The 5293-nt window shown below is 50.1% G+C and overlaps 1 protein-coding gene across 1 annotated transcript in view; it reads left to right on the forward strand.

Annotated features, from left to right (window-relative positions):
* Window positions 1-574: 574 nt before the first annotated feature.
* numbl (NUMB like endocytic adaptor protein) overlaps window positions 575-5293 on the forward strand; it is a 123009-nt gene continuing 118290 nt past the window's right edge. Inside the window, exon 1 of the mRNA XM_078533354.1 lies at window positions 575-735. The gene's annotated coding sequence lies outside the window, so the exon portion shown is untranslated. The remainder of the gene's footprint in view (window positions 736-5293) is intronic.

Here is a 5293-nt window from a genome sequence, read left to right on the forward strand (position 1 = left end):
GTGCTATGAACTGAGCCACAGCTGACACCTCGAAGAGAGTGGGAAACTCTTTCGAGTTATCAACAGTCACAGATTGCAACTCTTTCGAGTACAATCACAGTTCTTGGTTTCCGGGAGTGGGACATGAACCCACAACCCTCTGATTCAAAGGCGAGGGTGCTATGAACTGAGCCACAGCTGACACCTCCCTGAAGAGAGTGGGAAGGTGGGCGTTGAGGTGGAAGATCAGCCATGACCTTTTATTGAACGGGGGGAGCAGGTTGGAAGGGCTGAATGTCCTTCTCCTGCCCCTATTTGCTCTAAGGGGTTAACAAGATAGGGTGACTGCCCAGCCTCCTGATGATTGGCGTGGGAGCTGACCAATCAAAGGCAGGGGTGTATTAACCTATTAATGAGGCAGGGTAGCCAATGGGAGGGGAAGGGGGGGGCGGGCGCTTCGTCGGGGCGGATTAAAGATGGGAGCGGGGCGCCTGCGCGCTACATTGTAACTTGTGCGGGTTGTAGCGATTCTGGGAGCGAGTGTTGCAAAGTGGCGGAGGATACATCAGAGAGAGAGAGAGAGACAGCAGGAGAATATTAAATTATCAGGACGGCAAGGCAAGGATCCGGGACCCTGACTGGGGGGGAGAAATAACCCCACAACAACATTAGCAAAGAGACTGAGCCCATCACTGACCCTTGTGGATGTTTACAGGAGAGACTGAGGAAGGAATCAGGAGTCTCTTAAACGCGCCAGTAAGTCTTGTCTCCCTGGCGTCTCAACTGTGTGTTGAGAGGCCGGTTCGGTTTCATTGTGAAATTTACAAAAGCGGTGACACACAGCGGCTGAAACTGACGCGCTGCAGAGCTGGGCTGCTGGATTGTGCCTGACCCCGAAGGGGTTTATTGTGCACCACCCACCCACCCACCTTCTCACAATACAGGCAGTTTCCAGTGGCGTGTCTCGTTGTGCTTTGCTTTAGTGTAATGCAGTGATTCGATGTTGGGTTGGGGTTGGGGTTTGGGGTTTGGGGTTGGGGTTTGGGGGTGGGGGGGTGCAAAGCAGTTGCTTCTCCGCCGAGGATTCGGTGGAGGGGGAAAGGGATGAGAGACAGTGGACCATTTTTGGAAATCACTAAAAGTTATCTGCAGCTCCCACCTCCCCCTGCCCCCTGTATCACCCAATATTTTTGTCATCAAGTCACCACTGCACAAATGGTGGATTTCTCCCTGTTTTGGGGGGGGGGTGGAATTGAAGTTGCAGAGGGCAGGAGGGGAGGAAACCAGACAGGAGGAGAATTTCCTTTGCACATCTAAGAATTTGATACTACTTTTAAAATAACAAGTGAGTAATAAATTGAATGCATCCTTTTTTAAAATGTAAGAATGTAATTAGATTTGCATGTCTGTATTTGTCTGCCTCCCCTCTAGCTGTTTAATATTCCTTGTGGAAGTTTACAAGGAGTGGCTGAATACCCAGAGCTTTGAGGCACTCTGCAGGAGGGGGAGGGCTGGAGTTGACACCAGTCTGAAGGCAGTAGTTCCCTATTTAACAAAAAATCTCATGAGTAAACTTGTGAAACATACCATTGGTGTGTCTCACCACCTGCTGCATTCTGCAAAATTTTCCACTCTGTATCACTCTCTGTCACTCTGTGTGTGTGTGTGTGTGTGTGTGTGTGTGTGTGTGTCACTCACTCTCTCTCTCTGTGTCAATCACTCTCTCTCTCTGTGTGTCACTCACTCTCTCTCTCTGTGTGTCACTCACTCTCCCTCTCTGTGTGTCACTCACTCTCCCTCTCTGTGTGTCACTCACTCTCCCTCTCTGTGTGTCACTCACTCTCCCTCTCTGTGTGTCACTCACTCTCTCTCTCTGTGTGTCACTCACTCTCTCTCTCTGTGTGTCACTCACTCTCTCTCTCTGTGTGTCACTCACTCTCTCTCTCTGTGTGTCACTCACTCTCTCTCTCTGTGTGTCACTCACTCTCTCTCTCTGTGTGTCACTCACTCTCTCTCTCTGTGTGTCACTCACTCTCTCTCTCTCTGTGTGTCACTCACTCTCTCTCTCTGTGTGTCACTCACTCTCTCTCTCTGTGTGTCACTCACTCTCTCTCTCTGTGTGTCACTCACTCTCTCTCTCTGTGTGTCACTCACTCTCTCTCTCTGTGTGTCACTCACTCTCTCTCTCTGTGTGTCACTCACTCTCTCTCTCTGTGTGTCACTCACTCTCTCTCTCTGTGTGTCACTCACTCTCTCTCTCTGTGTGTCACTCACTCTCTCTCTCTGTGTGTCACTCACTCTCTCTCTCTGTGTGTCACTCACTCTCTCTCTCTGTGTGTCACTCACTCTCTCTCTCTGTGTGTCACTCACTCTCTCTCTCTGTGTGTCACTCACTCTCTCTCTCTGTGTGTCACTCACTCTCTCTCTCTGTGTGTCACTCACTCTCTCTCTCTGTGTGTCACTCACTCTCTCTCTCTGTGTGTCACTCACTCTCTCTCTCTGTGTGTCACTCACTCTCTCTCTCTGTGTGTCACTCACTCTCTCTCTCTGTGTGTCACTCACTCTCTCTCTCTGTGTGTCACTCACTCTCTCTCTCTGTGTGTCACTCACTCTCTCTCTCTGTGTGTCACTCACTCTCTCTCTCTCTGTGTGTCACTCACTCTCTCTCTCTCTGTGTGTCACTCACTCTCTCTCTCTCTGTGTGTCACTCACTCTCTCTCTCTCTGTGTGTCACTCACTCTCTCTCTCTCTGTGTGTCACTCACTCTCTCTCTCTCTGTGTGTCACTCACTCTCTCTCTCTCTGTGTGTCACTCACTCTCTCTCTCTCTGTGTGTCACTCACTCTCTCTCTCTCTGTGTGTCACTCACTCTCTCTCTCTCTGTGTGTCACTCACTCTCTCTCTCTCTGTGTGTCACTCACTCTCTCTCTCTCTGTGTGTCACTCACTCTCTCTCTCTCTGTGTGTCACTCACTCTCTCTCTCTCTGTGTGTCACTCACTCTCTCTCTCTCTGTGTGTCACTCACTCTCTCTCTCTCTGTGTGTCACTCACTCTCTCTCTCTCTGTGTGTCACTCACTCTCTCTCTCTCTGTGTGTCACTCACTCTCTCTCTCTCTGTGTGTCACTCACTCTCTCTCTCTCTGTGTGTCACTCACTCTCTCTCTCTCTGTGTGTCACTCACTCTCTCTCTCTCTGTGTGTCACTCACTCTCTCTCTCTCTGTGTGTCACTCACTCTCTCTCTCTCTGTGTGTCACTCACTCTCTCTCTCTCTGTGTGTCACTCACTCTCTCTCTCTCTGTGTGTCACTCACTCTCTCTCTCTCTGTGTGTCACTCACTCTCTCTCTCTCTGTGTGTCACTCACTCTCTCTCTCTCTGTGTGTCACTCACTCTCTCTCTCTCTGTGTGTCACTCACTCTCTCTCTCTCTGTGTGTCACTCACTCTCTCTCTCTCTGTGTGTCACTCACTCTCTCTCTCTCTGTGTGTCACTCACTCTCTCTCTCTCTGTGTGTCACTCACTCTCTCTCTCTCTGTGTGTCACTCACTCTCTCTCTCTCTGTGTGTCACTCACTCTCTCTCTCTCTGTGTGTCACTCACTCTCTCTCTCTCTGTGTGTCACTCACTCTCTCTCTCTCTGTGTGTCACTCACTCTCTCTCTCTCTGTGTGTCACTCACTCTCTCTCTCTCTGTGTGTCACTCACTCTCTCTCTCTCTGTGTGTCACTCACTCTCTCTCTCTCTGTGTGTCACTCACTCTCTCTCTCTCTGTGTGTCACTCACTCTCTCTCTCTCTGTGTGTCACTCACTCTCTCTCTCTCTGTGTGTCACTCACTCTCTCTCTCTCTGTGTGTCACTCACTCTCTCTCTCTCTGTGTGTCACTCACTCTCTCTCTCTCTGTGTGTCACTCACTCTCTCTCTCTCTCTGTGTGTCACTCACTCTCTCTCTCTCTCTGTGTGTCACTCACTCTCTCTCTCTCTCTGTGTGTCACTCACTCTCTCTCTCTCTCTGTGTGTCACTCACTCTCTCTCTCTCTCTGTGTGTCACTCACTCTCTCTCTCTCTCTCTGTGTGTCACTCACTCTCTCTCTCTCTGTGTGTCACTCACTCTCTCTCTCTCTGTGTGTCACTCACTCTCTCTCTCTCTGTGTGTCACTCACTCTCTCTCTCTCTGTGTGTCACTCACTCTCTCTCTCTCTGTGTGTCACTCACTCTCTCTCTCTCTGTGTGTCACTCACTCTCTCTCTCTCTGTGTGTCACTCACTCTCTCTCTCTCTGTGTGTCACTCACTCTCTCTCTCTCTGTGTGTCACTCACTCTCTCTCTCTCTCTGTGTGTCACTCACTCTCTCTCTCTCTCTGTGTGTCACTCACTCTCTCTCTCTCTGTGTGTCACTCACTCTCTCTCTCTCTGTGTGTCACTCACTCTCTCTCTCTCTGTGTGTCACTCACTCTCTCTCTCTCTGTGTGTCACTCACTCTCTCTCTCTCTGTGTGTCACTCACTCTCTCTCTCTCTGTGTGTCACTCACTCTCTCTCTCTCTCTCTCTCTGTGTGTCACTCACTCTCTCTCTCTCTGTGTGTCACTCACTCTCTCTCTCTCTGTGTGTCACTCACTCTCTCTCTCTCTGTGTGTCACTCACTCTCTCTCTCTCTGTGTGTCACTCACTCTCTCTCTCTCTGTGTGTCACTCACTCTCTCTCTCTCTGTGTGTCACTCACTCTCTCTCTCTCTGTGTGTCACTCACTCTCTCTCTCTCTGTGTGTCACTCACTCTCTCTCTCTCTGTGTGTCACTCACTCTCTCTCTCTCTGTGTGTCACTCACTCTCTCTCTCTCTGTGTGTCACTCACTCTCTCTCTCTCTGTGTGTCACTCACTCTCTCTCTCTCTGTGTGTCACTCACTCTCTCTCTCTCTGTGTGTCACTCACTCTCTCTCTCTCTGTGTGTCACTCACTCTCTCTCTCTCTGTGTGTCACTCACTCTCTCTCTCTCTGTGTGTCACTCACTCTCTCTCTCTCTGTGTGTCACTCACTCTCTCTCTCTCTGTGTGTCACTCACTCTCTCTCTCTCTGTGTGTCACTCACTCTCTCTCTCTCTGTGTGTCACTCACTCTCTCTCTCTCTGTGTGTCACTCACTCTCTCTCTCTCTGTGTGTCACTCACTCTCTCTCTCTCTGTGTGTCACTCACTCTCTCTCTCTCTGTGTGTCACTCACTCTCTCTCTCTCTGTGTGTCACTCACTCTCTCTCTCTCTGTGTGTCACTCACTCTCTCTCTCTCTGTGTGTCACTCACTCTCTCTCTCTCTGTGTGTCACTCACTC

This window comes from Cetorhinus maximus, chromosome 32 (genome assembly GCF_964194155.1).
Source record: "Cetorhinus maximus chromosome 32, sCetMax3.hap1.1, whole genome shotgun sequence".
Taxonomy (NCBI): Eukaryota; Metazoa; Chordata; class Chondrichthyes; order Lamniformes; family Cetorhinidae; genus Cetorhinus; species Cetorhinus maximus.